Source organism: Ictidomys tridecemlineatus, chromosome 4, assembly GCF_052094955.1.
Source record: "Ictidomys tridecemlineatus isolate mIctTri1 chromosome 4, mIctTri1.hap1, whole genome shotgun sequence".
Taxonomy (NCBI): domain Eukaryota; kingdom Metazoa; phylum Chordata; class Mammalia; order Rodentia; family Sciuridae; genus Ictidomys; species Ictidomys tridecemlineatus.
Window position 1 is genome coordinate 172,586,725 of NC_135480.1, and position 19,853 is coordinate 172,606,577.

At 41.2% G+C, this 19,853-nt stretch overlaps 1 protein-coding gene across 3 annotated transcripts in view; it reads left to right on the plus strand.

Annotated features, from left to right (window-relative positions):
• Spink4 (serine peptidase inhibitor Kazal type 4) overlaps positions 1-19,853 on the plus strand; it is a 76,943-nt gene that overhangs the window by 46,578 nt on the left and 10,512 nt on the right. For 2 of the 3 annotated variants that reach the window (XR_013438153.1, XR_013438154.1), the window contains exons 3-4: positions 16,635-16,934; positions 19,187-19,236. The gene's annotated coding sequence lies outside the window, so the exon portion shown is untranslated. The remainder of the gene's footprint in view (positions 1-16,634; positions 16,935-19,186; positions 19,237-19,853) is intronic. The other variant, XR_013438155.1, reaches the window with a different exon arrangement.

Sequence of the window (19,853 nt, forward strand, 5' to 3'; positions counted from 1 at the left end):
GATATTTATAGAATACTTTTTATATAAGTCCAATTAGGTATTCTGTGGGGCTCTTCCTTGGGGAATTTGCTAGCATTGATGTTGTCCAGGGTGCAGCTTCCAGATCCTTCAGGAGAACACCTTGATTGAGTCCCTTGAGTCCAAATCCTGGTTCTCAGCTTCTCAGGATCAGAAACTGGCTTTTTGTTTGGGTTTATTTATTTTTTTGGTATTGAGGACTGAACCCAAGGGTGCTCTACCACTGAGCTACTTCTGCAGCTCTTTTTATTTTATTATTATTTTTTTAATTTTGAGGCAGATTCTCACTAAATTGCCCATTGGCCTTGAACTTATGACCCTCCTGCTTTGGCCTCCAGAGTAGCTGGGATTATAGGCCTGTGTCATGGCACCTGGCTACAAACTGTTTTTTTTTTTTTTCTAGAGCACAAGAAAAAGCCAGTTTCTAGCTGGGGGACTGACTTATTTCACTGAAATAGGCAGTGAAGGCAAATTTGTGAATTCATGATGAATGACATTGCTTTCCAAACAACAGAATACATATACCTACTGTCCAAGGCCTGTCCTCCAGCTGGTATTGGGGTTGATAGGAATAAAAGTCAGAAGGTTGCTTGCTGAGCAGCATGTCTGAATAAAAGGAAATGAATAGTTTTGAGGGATAGTTTTTCAAACCATGATATGCCCTTGATCTATTATGTGATAACAAGTTCTCTGATGACTGACAAGCTTCCCCTCCCCATCTTTTCTGGGTACTGGAGATTGAACTTAGGGTGCTCTACAAATGCTTCAAACTGTGATCCTACTGCCTTACCCTCCTGAGTAGCTGGGATTATAGGTGTGCACCATTGTGTCTGGTTTATAATCTTCTTTCTCTTGACCCTGTGCTTTTCCCTCCTTGAGAAAAAACTTGGTGACCAGTTTGCTTTTCTGTACCCGCTTTTCCATGCTCACTGATTTTCTTTTTGTTAATGCAGTTCCATTCTCAGCACAGGTGACTGAGCCATCCAGGGGTGGGTGGCATCAGCTAGATAAATCATAGTCCCTTTCTTAGGCATATAGATTCAGGGTTATGTTAGTTATCAAACTATTGCCTTTCAGCTCCAAAGTCAACCTTCACTGCCTGTTCTGGAAAGACATTTTGGAAGGGAGGGTCCCTCCTTCTTTTCTTCTTTCTTTCCTTTCTTCCTTCTTTCTTCTCATGTGCTCTGCTCCGCATTCTCCTGCAGCCTACAGCACTCAACTCCTATACCACAGACAATTTCTGCAGCATCCAGCTCCGGCAATAGAGCAACTTCTTCACTATCAGGTTTCTGCAGGACAGATGGCTTCTCCAGCATTAATTCCTAGACTACATGGTGGCCAGCATCATCCAAAAGTGAGCAGTTTCCCTTGGTAGCCTCCCTACCTGGTTTTATAGAAGAGGGACTCAGGCAGACACCTCTCAAGCATCCTAGAAGATGGATTTCCAGCAAGTTCTGACAATGTATCCCCATGGTAACTTCTCTACTATGTGGTGGATGGAGCCATACCTTCTCCAATAAGATCTGGATCTCAGCCATGGGGGTTCTGCCTTGGATGCTCTATTTCAGTTCTACTAATATCCCTATTTTCAGCTAGGAGTAGTAGCTGCTCCATTAAGCTGCTATTCCCATGTGCATTGAGTTATCTTCACCTCTTATCTACCAATTCCTTCTTACACTGATATCACCTTATTACAGTTAATAATTCTTTATGTTAAACTTTCCCTATTCAAATTACTGTAGTGTTTCTCTCTCCTGATTGGACTCTGATTGATGAGGAACTAGGATTAAGATTTAGTCTCTTTCTCTGGGTGACTAAATTATACAATGGTAAATTTGGGAATACCACTTGGCCACCTTTTCTGCTATATGGACTGAAACTGTAGAAAATACTGCTCTATGAAGCAAAAGAGACTAAGTGCACAGGGTGCAGAAACAAGTGATGAAGACAGAAACCTGATGGCATTTGAGCCCATGACACCAGTGTGTTCTTGAAAGCCACTGGGCCATGTGAAACTCACAATATGCTAATAATCAAAATAACAAATGTCTTCCTACCCTTTTACCCCAGGTTAAGTTAACTCTAGTGTGTTCCTGTAATTTACAACCAAAAAAAAAAAAAAACAAACCCAAACTAATACAATCTGTCTCTGGGAAACACTGTACCTCCCTCTCATTTATTCATTTAATTAGAGCATTTAGAGTTTGAGCATTTCAAGACACTATTATTTATTAAAGTGAAAATGAGAAACAATTTAAATTTAAAAGTCCAATAATAGATAAATAATGAGAATAGTATATCATTTTGGAAGTTTTTAATGTGCTTACTTAACACATTAAGTTATTAATGTGTTTCATTCATCTTTTCCCTGTCATCTTTAGCACTCTTAAAAATTATAGAAGTTCATTGTTTTGGACTGACATCCTGCACTAGACCTCAACAGACCAGACCAAACCAAAATGAAGTCACTCATGCTAAATGCCATATAATCAAACTGAAACTTTAAAGAAGCAGACAGATCCCCAAACAGATAAGTTTTTCTTAAAAACCGGAGATCCCACTCTATGTGAGTCAGCATAGTAAAGCAGTCTCTTTTGCTTTAACCCTTCCAAAGATGTAACCTGATGTTAACCAACCAGTTTGTTCTGTTTCCTTGTCTCCACTCTGTAAAACCCAGTATTCTGCTATTGCCCAGTGAAAGCTCTCATTGTGTTTTGTGGAATGGAGGCTATTCCAATTTGTGAATCACAAATAAAAAGGCAATTTAATCTATAACTAAAAGTATTGTAGATTTGTCTCTTGGCTGTGCAGATCATTTGGAATGGTTATTTTTCATCTGTGCTTCAGATCCACCATCTACTATTTTATACTCGGAGAGTTGACCAGAGAAGACTAGTTAGCTCTCTTCCTCCAGATCAGTTATGCTAATAGAAGAACTGGAGAGAGACATGTTGAGATCAGGAGGAGAGAGGTGTCAGGTGTTTATTGCCCCAGCTCCCTCCCTGCCAGACCACTGGGTGTGTGTTCCTTCACCGAAATTCCTGCCAGGAAGCCTTTTTCCCACAACCTCAGTTTTACTGTTGCTCCTTCAGCCTCAGGGTAGTGATACACTCCCAGGATGAGTCCTTTGCTGATTTCTCATTTGTTACCTTAACTTTGCCACACCTACAGAAATAGCAGTCCTTCATTAAACTCTTTGGTGATCATATTGAGAAAGCCTTCTGTTTTCTGCTGATACCCCAGTTGATAAAACATCTAAAAGGAGGAGAGGAGGCAGGGATTAGAATCCATTATAGAAGAAACACAGAGAAAGGCTGAGGTTTCTTTTTTTAAAAAAATATTTATTTTTTAGTTATAGGTGGACACAATATCTCTATTTTATTTTTACGCGGTGCTGGGATCGAACCCAGTGCCTCACACATGCTAGGCAAGCGCTCTACCTCTGAGCCACAACCCCAGCACCAAGGCTGAAGTTTTTAAGGCAAAACAGGATCATGTAGAAAGACAAAAGCCTTTAAAAGCAGGCTCTTTGAATTATTTCTTCAGATTACCCTGTAATTAGGGTCTCTGTTAATTTTTTTTACTAACCAGTAGGTAGGACATTGTGAAGGACCCTGCATCAATGAAAGAATTTAGCAATCATAGTTTCTCTGCATATTCCCAAAGTATGATATAAATTGTAACCTCTATAGGGATGTGGCTAATTATGAGAGAATCAAGAGATGGAATGTTAATTATGCTTACCGTAAATTTTAACAAGTGAGAGTTTATAATATACTGCTAAGTGAAGAAGTAGGAAATGAAATGTATGGTCATTATGATCTCAACTATGTTAAATATGAACAAATGTGCACAGGAAAAAACTTGCAAGAAATTCACCAAAATGTACAGATGTTGCTTTTAAGTGGTGAGTGTGGAGGCAAGTTTTTTTTCCTTTATATTTTTATTTTACAAGTTTTCTATAATAAGCTTGAATTATTTTTGTAGCCAGAGGTTTTTGTTTTTAAGAGAACACACATTATGCTTTGCTTACATTATAAGGAACAAATTGGACTGGCCTTGGTAAGTCCAAGACAAAGAATCTGCTTCCAGATTCTTGGCCTAATTAGTGGCAGGATATTTAGCAAACTCTTCAGGGTTAACTCTTTGTCTGGAAAGGAGTAGGCAGGGAACCTTCTGATGAAAGCTGCTTGTAGGACCATCAATTGGGATCTTCCTGCAAGATTGTAGATCCAATTTAACTGTCCCAAGAATCTACTATAGAAGCCAGGGAGGGCTTACTCGGCCAGTACATGTCAGGTGCAACCACCCTGGAAGGGAGGGGTTGTGATGGGAGACAAGATGACCCAGTCCTCAAGGAGCAAATAGGGCATTCTGTCACCAGTGATATGCACAGGGTATGACTGGTGTCCTCAGAGTAGAAAACACAGTAGGGCCAGCTTCCTGAAAGACTGGATAGAGACATGGAAGTTGATATTTCTCTTCTTCTCTGGGTGAATATAGTCCTACCTTTGGGCTTTTACTTGAGCCCTTCCCTCTACCTGAAATGTCATCTCCCCATCTTATCTCTGTAGGATTCCTGCTTAACTTTCCTTCTGAGTAGTTAGGTAGAATAACAAGAAGTCTACATCCTGGTGGGTTATGAGCGCTGGGAGTCTGTCACCTTATCTGCTCTGGCTCTCTGGAGGTGCCCCTGCTGGAAGAAACCTCACACACAAGGCAGGGACAGGGAAAATGCTGGAAGGAGGGTGCTGGTGTTTCTATATATCTTGTTTCATTTTGTTGTGGTTATTGATATTGTGGCTTTCATTTCCTTTCTCTTTAGCTACCCTGACTGGACTGGTCACCCTCTACCCATACAAGCCCAAATACGTGAAAAGAACATTCTCCTGGGTTTTTCCAGGCCCCAATCTGAGACCCATCCATCCTGTGGTCTCAGTATAGGCACAGAGCTCAACCCAGCAGTGTTAAGGTCCAGGAGGGACAGGGGTGTGGCCTGTTGGGAAGGGATGAGAATTCACAATCCCCACTGCTGCTTAGCCTCTAGGTGAACCCACCCTGAACATCTCTGATTTCTGATGGGTTAGGCTGCCCTAAACCCTCTCTGCACCTCCTCCAATGTCCAGTGTTATAGATCAAGAAAGATTTTTTATATGGAGCCCAAGTTCTGTGTCTGGTCACTCACCTGGTCCAAACCAGAAATAGTGTCTCTAGAGGAGGGTAATGGAAAGTATCCCATTCCCTTATGAACTCTGTTCATTCTCTTCCTCCCAATCATGGCAGATATCTAAGCAGAAAGGAGCAATAGCTGCATGACCTGACCTTGCTGCTTGCATCCCTGCACACCTGTAGCTTAACCTGTTGAATAACAGTAATTTATAGATGAGGGCTAGAAAGGAGAGAAGACATTTACTGTGACTACCAGACTTCTCTTGTCTTTTCTTTCCTGTTCTGCCTGCCTAGCCTGGCATGGAGGCCACTAGGTTAATCTTTGACTAAGAAGCCACACAGGATACATTATGGTTCTGTTTACATTCTGTCAGAAAGTGGAATAATTTAAGGTAGTACCTCTCTCTCTCTCTCTCTCTCTCTCTCTCTTTCCCCCCTCTCTCTGGTGGTACTAGAGATTAAACCCAGGGGTGCTCTATCACTGAGATACATCCTCATCCCTTTTTACCATTTTTATCTTTTTTGAGGGTCTTCTAGGGTGCCAGACTGGTCTTGAATTTAGGATCCTCCTGCCTCAGCCTCCCAAGTATCTGGGATTATAGGCAAGCATCACCACACCACGCAGGGCAGTACCTCTCAAAAATGAATGTGCAGGGTGATGTGGGGATCTTGTTAAAGTTCCTGGTTCTAATTTGGTGGTTCTAGGGTGGAGCCTGAGAGTCTGCATTTCTAATAAGTTCCTGATACTTCAGGAGGTATGGCCTGTTCTGTGAAGATGATCAGAGACCCAATGTCAGAAATAATCTCTCTGTCCCATCAGTTTTTGAATACCCTGCTCAGCTCTTTTCATATCAGCCCTTGTCATCTAAGACTGCCCTCATCTGTACCCACCCTTGCAAGTCCTGGGGCTGCTGGAACAAGTAATCTTGCGTGTGTGTGTGTGTGTGTGTGTGTGTGTGTGTGTGTGTGTATGCGCACGCATGCACGCATACACGCATACACATGCACGTGCAGTATTAGGGATTAAACCCAGGGGCATCTACCACTGAGTTATATCCCCAGCCCTTTATATTTTATTTTATTTTGAGACAGAGTCTCACTAAGTTGCCCAGGTTAACCTCAAACGTGTGACCCTCCTGCTTCTGCTTTCCAGATAAGTAATCTCTTTAACCCTAATCTCTAGCATAGCTGGGCACAGTAGCGCACACCTGTAATCCAAGCAGCTCAGGAGGCTGAGGCAGGAGGGTCATAAATTCAAAGCCAGCCTCAGCAACTTAGTGAAGCCCTAAGCAACTTGGTGAGACCTTGTCTCTAATAAAATATAAAAAAGGGCTGGGTTGTGGCAGACTGCTTAAGTGTCCCTGGGTTCAATCCCCAGTACCCCACACACACAGAAAAGAACCTAATTCCGTGCATTGTGAATATCCAAGTGAAGACCATTTATAAAAGGCATAGATTGTTAGGCAAGATTTCAGAAGTTCTCCTTACTGCTCCTTAGGACAACAATTCTGAGAGTTATTAATATATCCTCGTTAAATGCAGGACAGAGGAATGGAAAAGTTCTGTAATCACATAACCTAGGAAATGCTGGATGAAAAACAGGCACCTGAAGGGTTTCTTAAAGACTTGAATAAAATGGTTGTTGCCAGTGTCCAAGAGAGATCCACTATGCAGCACTGCCCTCGCTTCCTTCACCACAAAGAATATCCCTTGAGAGGCTTTCATGGGGCTAGTGTGCTGAGGAAGAAGGGGACAATCATCACTCTAGTGTTATCTGAAATATTGTAGATTCAAATTAAGGGTTCCAAAGGAGGTCTAGAGAGAAAATAGCTAACTATGAGAAATAAAGAGAGTGGGGTGTTTCCCTTATGGACAGGACACAGTGGGACTCTCCCTACTCTTCTGAATTCCTCTGGGAGAGCAGTAAGGAGAACTTCTGATTCCTTCTTTTCCCTCTAACTCCCTGAAGTAGCCAGGAAGAGGAGGCTGGAAAATCTGGAGAAGAAAACCTGGAGGACCACTTGATGCTTAGGGTATTAAAGACTAAAGACTCCTGCCAGTACCTCCAGGAAGAGCTTTATTCCAGCTAGAAAGCAGGAGACCATATTACACAACGCTATAGCTGAGATTAAGCTTGAAATAAACTAAAGGAAAGAAAAAGTCTAGAAAATGCCCCCAAATGAATCCAAGATATCATTTATCTTAAACAGTTGTTCTCAACTGGAGATGATTTGGCCAACACCCCACCCCTCCCATTGGATATTTAACAATATTTGAAGACATTTTTGGTCATCTCTCTGAGGAAGGGTGCGCTACTGGCATCTGGTGGGTAACAGGGATGTGGAACATCCTATGATGCACAGGATACCCACCCACACACAACAAAGAATTATCAGGCTCCAAATGCCAATAGTGCCACTGTTGAGAAATCTTGCCTTAGGTTGGAGATGGAACTCGATGGTAGAGCACTTACCTAGCATGAAAGAGAAACCTTGCCTCAAAGTTGTTCTAAACTATCATCATTAATAAATGACTGTTAATTGAAATTATCATTAATTTAAATTTAGAATGTTGCTTAAATTCAGCTATTTTTCCACCAAAAAATGGGAGAAATTTATTCAGTAGAAGAAATTCATGATTATCAATACAAAGATCCAAATCCTGGTCAATGATATTATTTTGTCAATTTACGCCATGACACAAACAATACTACATGTTTTACAAGGAGATATAGAAATAGACAGTATCAGCAAATATTTCCTTTAATTCAAAAGTTTAGGACATTGTTTAAATTTAACTGGGTTTAGCACCAAAACAACAACCACAAAACTGAAGGCATTTGTGGGGCTAACTTGCCACAAAGAAGGTGATAAGAGAACCAACAGATAAACATGAATAGAGAAGGGGAATCCCAATCCTGGTAACCTAATTAGAGAAATTCTCACACAGGTCTATTATGAAACATGTAAGAAGGTATTTTTGATGGTAAAATATTTGTGGTGATTGAAGAGCAATGGGTAAATGATTGTTAATTGAAATTATCATTAATATAAGTAAAAATGTGATGTATGTACACTTTATAATCTACCACAATAAGGAGCAATGAACTAGATATACATACAGCAACATAAAGACATCTTCAAAACATGATGCTGAATTGGGAGGAAAAGAAGTAAGGAACAGAAAGAGAACTCCAACACAATACTATTGATTGAAATGTAAAATGCATGCCCACAAGATGATACCAAATGCTTTCAAGAACACTCACAAGTAGAATGATCTTAGCCATTGCACAAATTGAACAGTTGAAATTTTGGGATTTAGGCATCATTGCCACCTGGTGGTAGCAGTTCAAATTGAGGTATCATTCAAGATTTTTTCTTATTTGTTTTGTTTTGTTTTCCCATATAGTTTTTATTGGTGCATAATTATACATAATAGTGGATTCATTGTTACATATTCGTATGTGCACAACATAGCAGTTTTTAAAAAAACAAGATATAATTTACATACAATGAAATAAACATATTTAAAATTCAGTCATGCGTCACTTAATGACCAGGATGTGTTCTAAGAAATGTGTCATTAGGCAATTTTGTTGTGTGAACATCATAGGGTATACTTACGCTGATCTAGATGGTATAGGTCAATCATGGCATGTTGCCTTTTGATGAAATCAAGTGGTGCAATATACACGAGATGTATGTGGTTGGTGGCGGTATCACACAGCATATTGTTTTACAGTAAGCCTTTTTTTTTCTGAAGTAGGAGTACACACTAAAATAACAAAAATCATAGTATGGTAAATACACAAGCTAGTAACATTGTTGTTTATTGTCATTTTAAAATATCTTGTACAACACATAATTGCTATACTTGTACGTAACTGACAGCGCGGTAGGTTTGTTAACACCAGTATTCCTATAAACACTTGAGTAATGCACCATGATGATACAACGCTAGAACATCACTAGGTGAAATAAATTTTTCAGCTCCATTATAATCTATGGAACCATCATTGAATATGCTGCCTGTTGTTGAATGAAATATTATACAGAAAACAACCGTATTTAATTTGATTGATTCTATTTTTTTTTTTTTTTTGGTACCAGGGATTAACCCAGGGGTGCTTAGCTACTGAGCCACAACCCTAGCCCATTTTCTTTTTATTTTGAGATAGGATCTTGCTAAGCTGCTTAGGACCTCACTAATTTGCTAAGGCTGGCTTTGAACTCTCTTCTCCTTCTGCCTCAGCCTCCTGAGCTGTGAGCTGTTGGGATTACAGGCGTGTGCCACCATGCCTGGCTTAATTTGATATATTTACAAGTATATACACTTATGTAATCACTACTCTAAGAATACATAAAGCATTTCCTTCCCCCCAGAAAGTACCATCCTGTCATTTCTACTAAATCCTCCCATGCTCTACCTACCCTGAAAGCAACAACATATCTGTTTCTGACACTATATTTTGTAGAACTTCATAAGCATGGAATTATACAGTGTATACTCTTGTGTTTTTTTTCTTCTGGGAATTACATTTAAAAAAATTTTAGTTGTAGATGGACACAATATCTTTATTTTTATGTTGTGCTGAGGTTTGAACCCAGTGCCTCATGCATGCAAGGCAAGTGATCTACCACTGAGCTACAACTCCAGTCCCTAGAAATCACATTTTTGACACTCAATCATGTTGTAATACATATCAATAATTAATTTATGATATTGCTGAATAGTATTCCACTGAAGGGATGTACCACAATTTATCTATGCACCAAACATGAGCTGTTTCCACTTTTTGACTATTGTAGATAAAACTACTATCAATGTTTAAATATGAGCCTTTGTGTGGACAATATTTTTTAATTCATCATGAATGATTCTATGCTGGGTCATAGGACAGATATATGTGTCATTTTTTAAAGAAACTGCCAGAATGGGCTGGGGATGTAGCTCAAGCGGTAGTGCGCTCACCTGGCATGCGTGCGGCCCGGGTTCGATCCTCAGCACCACATACAAACAAAGATGTTGTGCCCGCCGATAACTAAAAAATAAATATTAAAATTCTCTCTCTCTCTCTCTCTCTCTCTCTCTCTGTCTCTCTTAAAAAAAAAGAAACTGCCAGAAGAGTTTTCCAGATTAGTTTTATCCTTTTATGTATCCACCAGCAATAAATTTACTCAATAATAAGATGACTAACTTTATTTATATAAGTGAGCAAAGGAAAATGTGCAAATAGCCAAAAAGCACAACATGAAAAAAAATTCCCCCAAAATAATTATTCAAGTTAAAGTGGATTTAACTTGCATTTTGTGTATCATTTTATACTACCTAGACTGTTAAAAGGGGGCTGAGGATGTCATTCAGTGGTAGACCACATGCCTAGCATGTGCAAAGCCATTAATTCAATCCTCAACACCACATACACACACAAGATAAAAGAAAGAAAAATAAAAACAAAGAGGAGGAGATGAAGGAATGAAAAATGCTGAAGATGTGGAGAAACCAGAGGCAGATGGCTATCTGAATGTCAAGAGTTGACTCAAACCAATTGCTCAATTTCTATACAAAGAAGGATTCATGTGGGATTTGCAATTTGAACATCCCCTCAGAGGGGATGTTAGTCAAATCAGGAATATTGGAAGGTCAGAAGTCAAATCTGATCTATTCCATCAGTTGTGGGTGCCAGAGTCATATGTTGGGGAGGTCCTTATACTTGCTCTTTACCCGTTTTTCATTCATGAGGCAACGCTTTCAGAGGTTGCCCCTGACCCGCCTAAGGGAGATAAGAGAGTCCTCAAGTCTTCCAGGGATGGCGGTGCAGGCCTGTAATCCCAGCAATTTGGGATTCTGAGGCAGGAAGATTACAGATTCAAGGTCAGCTTTGGCAATTTAGCAAGATCTTAAGCAACGTAGCTTTTAAGACCTCAAAACTTAAAAAAAATAAAAAGCACTGGGGTTGTAGCTCAGCGGTAAAGCAGCCCTGGGTTCAATCCCCAGTATTTTAAAAAAAAAAAAAAGTGTCCTGAAGTTAAAAATGAATTAATGCCAGATGATGGGTCTAGGGTAGACTTGGTTTTCATAAAACCCATGTCAACCAGGAACTGGCCATAATGTGGAATCAACTGTAGTTTTACCACATGATTTCTCTTTTTCTTTTTCTGCTTCTCCTCCATTCTTTTCTATACATTCTCTCTCTTTCTCTCTCTCTCTCTCTCTCTCTCTCTCTCTCTCTCTGTGTGTGTGTGTGTGTGTGTGTGTGTGTGTGTGTGTGTTAGGGATTGAACCCAGGGCCTCGTGCATGCTGGGTTAGTGTGACACCCCTAGCCCTTTTTATTATGAGACAGGGTCTCACTAAGTTGCCAATACTGGCCTTGAACTTGTGATCCTTCTGCTTCAGCCTCCTGAGTGGCTGAGACTACAGGGGTGTACCACCATGCCTGGCTTTACTCATAAACACATTATTTTTTTAAAATTTATTTAGTTGTAGATGAACATACAGTATCTTTATTTTTTTGTGGTGCTGAAGATTGAACCCAGTGCCTCATACATTCGAGGCAAGCACTTTACCACTGAGCTACAGTCCTAGCCCATAAACACTTATTTATAAAGTTTTATCATAAACCAGACTTTTGATATAATATTTTCTCTAATACAACACTTCAAGGTGTTATTATTCTTATTTCACACATGAGGGAATTTAATGTTGAGGAATTTGTTCAAAGTCATATGGCTAGTAAACTAGTTTCTTACTGCTGCTAAAACAAAGTACTACACCCCGAGGGTTTCAATTGATACAAATGTATTATATTACATTCTGGAGCCCAGAAGTCTAAAATGGGTCAGCAGGACTGTGTTCCTTCTAGAGGCTGTAGCAGAGACCTGTTTTTCAACATCTAGAGTCTGTTTACATCCCTTGGCTCCTGGGTCCATGTCATTCTGCCCCTCCTGCCTTCTTTATGTGAGGACCTCTGTGGCCCAAGCCCACTTGGATAATCTGAGATAATTTCGGGATCCTAAACTTAATAACAGCTAAAGGCCCTTTGACCATGTGAGTAACAATCACAAGTTTTAAGGATAAGGATGTAAATATTTTGGGGGGATGGCTGGGGATATAGCTCAGTTGGCAGAGTGGTTGCCTCACATGGACAGGGCCTGGGTTCAATCTCCAGCAACACACACACACACACACACACACACACACACACACACACGCACACACACACATATTAAATCTTTGGGAGAAGTTAGCACTATTCCATCTATGACAGTGAGTGGCCAAGCAAGGGTTCAAATCCAGTGCTGACATATTCCTAAATCTGTGATCCCTCTCTAAATTACCCTGCCCCTTCCTTCAATTCTACCTCTCCTTGGAGCAGCTCTGGGTCCTTAGATTTCCAGAGAGAAACGGATGTGAAAGACCCTAAAGCTGAACACACTGGGAGCAGCTGATGCATGTGCAAGGATTCCTCTCCCAGCCTGGGAAGGAAGAGGAGGGCAGGAGACTCCACCGTCACATCACATTCTCCAGAGAGGGAAGGCAGCAGTGAGAGAGGTCACTTCAGGACCCAGGGGAGAAATCACTGGGGAGTGGGAGGGAAGGGACAAGACAATTTTGAGATCTCACACACCAAGATACAGCTCACTCCTCTCTCTACCTCTGCTTGGGCAAACATCAAAGAGCTGCTAAAGCTCCTTGCCCTGTGGAGACAGGATACCTGCCTCCAACCTCAGCTGTGGGGTTACAATCAAGATTCCTCCCTGGATGATACTAGATTTCTTAGACTAATGCAAAATGCATTCTTAATGTGTTATGACTTTTTAATTTATCTTAATTATCTGAGAAATCAGGAAGAAATAATGCAGAGTGCTCATTTTGAATATTATGGCCAAGCTCTCTGTCATGAAATACAGAGTTATGAAAAGAAAAATATTCCAAACACTCTGAGTGAAAGATATGCTTTCCTGGAATGTTTCCAATCAAAGGCTTTTATCATGTGAGAAGTTTATGTAGCAACTGAGCAAAAACATGTTTTCTCATGAGTTACTTGTAGTTATTGATCTTTTCTATATGTTTGATTTCGTTCTGATGTATTAAATATTTTTCCTCTTCAATTATAATGAATCTCTTCAGAAAAAAAAGATTCTTCACCCAGTGCCTTAATTGCCTCATCTGTAAAGTGAGGATAATTGTACCTATTTCATAAGAATTAAACGTTCACTTGTGGGAAAGGCTTAGAACAGTATCTGGGACAACATAGATGCTATGTAGATATTGGTGGGGAGGGTGCAGGTAGCTGAATGGAGGCAGTCTTTTGGGACCTCAGTGTCTAAACTTAGCCTGTCTCGAGGTGCTGCAGGTGGTTGTGTCTGGGAGAATGTCAAGTTGGGGCTGCATGAACCATGCATGCTTGACCTACCATTGTTGCGGAGCATGTTTGAAAATTCTTCCCACCTTTTACTTGGGCCCCTGGATTGACTGCCTTCTACAGAGGCCCTATTTTCAGGGACTACTAGACCTCAGCTAGGCCAAACTGCTAGGAGGTTTCTTTCTACACTTGACTATTTTGGCAACTTCCTACCAAGCATATTTCTACCTCAGAAATTTTCCAGAACATTTGCTCCAAATTGTGTAGCACCTTTTGCCTCTATCATTTAAATTACTAGGCCAAAGATGGGCTGCTGGGGGTGTACATATGAGACCAGAATCTCTGGTAGGTGGAGGAATCTGGTAAGGGTCTGATATTTAAAGTCAGACAGGAATTGGTTTGAATGCCAACTCTGCTGCTTACAGTCCTGGAGACGTTGGACCTGCCATTAATACTTCTAAACCTTCATTTTCTCATCTATAAAATGAATATAATTACAGGGCCTAACTCAGAATATTTTTGAAAGCATTGTGCAATACATGTAAAGCTTTTGGCACAGGACTTGGAGCATATTTTAATTAACTCCCAAATATATAATGACCATTTCTTCTAATCTACCTAAGTAATCAAATTGCATGGCCTTCCTGTATAATTCCAAAGACACAGAATGGCAAGGCTTCAGACTCATCTGTCCCAGCTCTCCAGACATAATAAGGCCCTTTGGGAAGTGAGAAGTATCTGCTGCATAATGACAGGCCTGGTCAAGGAGGCCAGAGGCAATGGATAGATGTGTTAGCTCCTAGATTTAACAGACTTGTTAGCAAGTCAGCAAGGAAGGACAAGCAGGGAACACAGTTGAATGAACCCAGAGATCCCAAGGACCTTCAAATGTATCTGGTTGTCCTTGGGTTTGGCCTCTTAGGATGGTAGAAATCTTGAGGCTTCCTTTGACTTGAGGATATTTCTCTGGTTTGGCTAGAAGTGGTGCTGCAAGGAATTAGAGTAGATTTGTGGCTGATTTGAGGGGCTCAAAGAAGAAATCTGTTGCCTTAAAGATACTCTTTTGCCAGGCTGGGTGTGGTGGTGCAGGCCTGTAAACCCAGTGGCTGGGGAGGCTGAAGTTGGAGGATCGCGAGTTCAAAGTCAGCCTCAGCAAAAGTGAGGCACTAAGCAACTCAATGAGACCCTGACTCTAAATAAAATACAAAAGGCCTGGGGATCTGATCATGATTGCATGGCCCTGAGTTCAATCTCTGATACAAAAAAGAACATACTCTCCTGCCGGGTGCAATGGCACACACCTATAATCCCAGCGGCTCAGAAGGCTGAGACAAGAGGATTTTAAGTTCAAAGCCAGCCTCAGCCAATACGAGGTTCTAAGCAACTCAGTGAGAACCTATCTCTAAATAAAAGACAAAATAGGGCTGAGGATGTTGCTCAGTGGTCAAGTGCCCCTGAGTTCCAATAACCCCCTCCCCCAAAAAAGAAAAGATACTCTCCTTTGACAGGCTCAGTGGCATATGTCTGTAATGCCAGCAGTTTGGGAGGCTGAGGCAGGAGAATTGCCAAATTCAAGGCAGTCTCAGCAACTTAGCTAGGACCTAAGCATTTTAGCAAGACCCCGTCTCAAAAAAAATTAAGAAAAATGTTTTTCAGGGCTGGAAATGTGGCTCAGTGGTTAAGTGCCCCTGGGTTCACTCTCTGGTACCAAAAAAAAAAAAAAAAAAAGATATTCTCCCTTCCCTCAACCAAGTCCACAAGCATGGTTAATGCCATGGCCACCATGCAGAAGTACTCTCAGTGGGCCAGAAGCTTGGTTACAGCACTTAAAAATTATTCTCTTAATCCTGGTCAGTTGCTTTTGATATCCCCTATTATAAACAAGAAAACCAGAAAACCGGCATTCAAGAGACTGAGGAATTTACTCAAGGTCACACAGCAGGTAAGAATCAAAGCCATCTGAGATAAGGGTTGGTCCTGGCTCTTTTCATCTTGCCATTTTCCTCCTCAGTCCCTGGGTCTTGGAACTCCAGAGGAAGAAAATAGCAGCTGCTGAACAGGTTAAGAGGAGCATCTGCTGAGGATACAGGATCTTTCCTGCAGGCAAGGAAGGAAGGGATGGGCAGGAAATAATACCTGGGTCACAATCTGCCACAGATAGAGGGCAGCAGGGGTCTCTGGGTGACTTTCAGGCTGGGCTGGACAATCACTAGGGAGAGGCCAATAAGCCCTAATACCTCACCTGTCAACACACTGTAAATATTTATTGAGCGCCTTGGAACATGAGAACTGGCCCCTCCCTCACCTGTCTCTGGATCTACGCTCACCAACTGCTGAGATCACATGCAGTTGTAAATAGAAGTAAATAAGCTGCCTTGAGAGGTTGTGTACCAGCCAGGGAGCACACTGAAAATAAAAAGGAAGGGTCACAAGTAGGAAAAAATTCCAGGACACCCAGGACTGACTGAGGACTTCAACTTTGGGGGTTTTGAATTGTGTTTTTTGCTAGAACACAAAATTGCTAATCATTTATCCTGCTTTTTTAGCAACAATAGGGTGTGTGTGACCTCAGCCTGGTCAATCAGAAAAGCTCAATTCCTTGGTCATACGGATTAGTCTAAGAGAAGAGCACATGACTTACCCAGTCTAATCAGTCTTCTCTTAGGTGTTTACACACTAAAGGAGACTGAGAAGTCCTGTCTGGGTTGATTGGTTGGTTTGTACTACTGGGGATTGAACTCAGGAGTGCTCTATCACTGAGCTATCTCCCTAGCCCTATTTTATTTATTTACTTTTAAAACAGGATCTTGTTAAATTGCCCAAATGGCCTTGAATTTACAGTCCTTTAGTCTCAATCTCACAGGTAGCTGGGATTACAGATGTGTATACCATACCTAGTCACAAAATTTGTGTGTGTGGGTGTATTGTTTTGTTTTTGTGGTGCTGGGGATTGAACCTGAAACTTTGCACATGCTAGGGAAGTGTTCTACCAATGAGCTAGACCTCCAGCCCATATGATTTTTTAGTTCACAAATTTGGAACTTAAATACTGAAGTCATATTTCTTCTTCCTTAACAGTGAGGAGTAAGCCTGTCTATAAAGCAAGCGATCATAATTATAGCCCTTAAAGAGAAGACTGTGAGTAGAAGATTGGAAACAAAGTTCTGGTGCTCTCCAGCACATCTCAGGACCCTTTGGCATGTTGCATGGTCTGCAGAGGTTCCCCCTGGATACCCAACCTGCCATCAACCCAGTTTAATGCAAACTGTGGTGCCCTTGGAATATGACGTGAATGGCATCCCCTGGAGATGAACAGAACACATTCCACATGACCACACGTGGGAGCCCTGATTACAGATGAGAAACTAAGACTCAGAGGTAAAATGACCTGTCCAAAGTTATATAGACAAGGTCCAAAGACTTCTGAGCCCAGGTTCTGATACACCACCATCTTGTGGCTCACTCCTAAGGCACTGCATAGGCCAGAAAGGAGGTGGCACTCATCACTTCACCTGACCTCCATGAGTCTGGGAGCCATTATACTCTGGATAGCACCTCTGTGTCCTGGTCACATTGGGGGCCCTTGTTGGTCTAGTCATGAAACTCTGGATTCCTGTGAGTGAATTCATCCTATAAATGAGGGATCAGTAATGAAAAATGGAAGGTTTAGTGACATCTGTGGCTTTTGTCAGACAAGCAACATTTTCCTTCTGGCAATAGAATCCCAAGTTAGCTTTGGAGACCTACTCTCCCCCTCAATGGATACAATCTTTATGAGACTGTCCATCAAAAAGTCTCACATTCCCTAATCAGAAAGCAGACACATGATTCTAAGGTTTTTGTATCTTATTCTTTTGGGGGGCTGGTTCATCACATTTTCATCTAATTTGTGTAGGGGTGTGTGTGTGTGTGTGTGTGTAGCAGGGACTGTAGTGTCCTATCCATAAACTTACCACTATTTCTGAGCATAACTATAGCTTCCATCCGCAGCCCCTACAGTCCTTTGCCTAGAAGTTGACTCTGGATGCACAGAAACATGAAAGGGACAGGCCAATAGTGCCAGGAAGTTAAGGGGTCTCTTTTCTAGGAGTCTTTGATCAGTGACTCAGTGAGAATCTGAGTTTCTCTGCTCACCTATACCATAAGAAAATTAGTGAAATGTATCAGGTTTTTTTTTTATATACATTTGGAGAGAAGTTGGTGGATGTATACCCCAAGTCTCTCACCCCTCAGTGGGATAACATGAGATGTGTTCCATTTAGTCTCCCAATGTACCTACTGGGATCAAGGTCTACTTTACTCCAATGGGGATCTTAATAATGCACACTTTATTGATTTCCTTATTTTTCCTGCTTTGTTTATCTTCACTCTCCTACCAGTGCTTTCTGAATTACCTTCCGCCCAAAATGACTTGAAATCTAATATTTTTTTTTTAGGTTCTACTCCTGGGGTGACAACCCCAAACCTGGAGAATTCTTATTCTGCTTAAGTTTGAAAAAATATGCTTCTGTTGCTTATAACTCAAAAAGTCTACCAAAATTAATATTAGTCTGGAATTGGGTTACATTGCAACTGGCTGCTGTGTTAAACCTCTTATCTTTCAAAAGATCATCGTAATTCTGGAAGGGAAGAAAGAGGATCTGATGAGTCTTTGTTCCAAGCTCTTCTGTGTATATGCTCAGAGGATTTGGGCCACTACCTATGCCTTTGAATGGAACTGTTCAGATGGTATATGGCCCACACTACCAGGTCTCTTATGCAGTTCCACTCCTGGGGTGAAGACTGGTATGATAGTTCCTCCCACTTGGTGGTTATCAAGGCAGGACTTCATGTACTAGGAAAGAATATAGATACTAAAGCTCCCACCATGCACCTGGCAGATAATCTAGAAGTTGTTTTTGGAGAGAAAGCACCATACCTATGTCTTTGAAGTCTGGTTCCTTGGGTTCTCAACCAGGTTGACCAAGAAATGACAGAAAATATAGTCCTTGGAATAAAGTACCACCTGTCCTCCTACTTATAGGTATACAACATAGGATGATTACTGGAGCCTAGCCAGCCCCAGAGTAATCTGAAGCCCTGGATCAGTATATCAAAAATCTGGGGCTTAGTTCTTTGCTTATCTGAGGTTTCATTCAATGCCAGATGTATTCATATAGTCAACATGGACATTCCAGGTCTGTGTGGAGCATTGAGGATATGAGTGAATCAGGTGTCCCTCTGCCCCTCCTAAGAAGTGTGGGAGATATGCACATAAACTAGACAGGATCATAGAACATGACAAGTGCTGCAGGATTAGATGTTTGTGCAGATATGGGGCCCAGACTGGAATGGACTAAAAGCCTGGGAAGAGAACCCAAGAGAGTTGAAATCCAGGGAACAGCAGGCAGAGAAATAAGCATGAGAAAAGACTACCTACAGGTGGTATGTTTGATGGAGTGAAGGATTAAGGGTCCAGAGTTGAAGTTAGGCTAACAAAGGCTCGTTCATGGAGGAACATGTATGTCATTCCAAAGAGTTTGGTTTCCATCTTTGAGTTGATAGTGATTGACTATTTTAATTGAATTAATTAATCATAATGAAACAATATTAAGAAGAGGGATGACACAGTCTTTTTACATTTCATAAAGATCACTTTGGAAGCAGACTAAAGGATGAACTGGAAGATGTAAGACTGGAGGTAAGGAGACAATATGAGTAATGGAGGTGACAGGTCACCAAGGCCAAACTAGAAAAAATATAGAGAAGGTGATGAATATGAGAGAAAATGAGGAGGTAAAATCAGTAAGACCTGATTCCTTAAATGTAGAGAAGAGGAAATAAATTCAAAATGTGCCCAGCTTTGCCTTGGGCACCAGGAAGATGATGGCACTGTCTATTGAGATGGGAGAACTAGGATGAGATGGGAGAACTGGGAGGTAGAGCAGCTCTGGGTAGAAAGGAGATAGTAAATTGACTATTGGACATATTGAGCAAGGTATCCATAGAATACCAGGGTGAAAAAATATGTCTTTGGAGTCGGCATAGTGACTGGTACTCTACAACAGATGCTCAATAAATGTCTGTTGTATGGCAGGGGAGGTGTGTCCATAGAAAGATGACTTCAGTCACTATTATCAAGTCCTCCTTAAAGTCAGAGCTCAAACAATTAGATGAAATTTCTGTTTACAAGGGCTGGAGGAATACCCTTTCCTCCTGCTGCCCCTAAGGAGAGAGGGCCTGAAACTCTGTATAAAGCAGAATGGGTAGTGTGGGTTCCAGACCTGGGTCTTGAAGTTGGGTACCTGAGGAATCCAG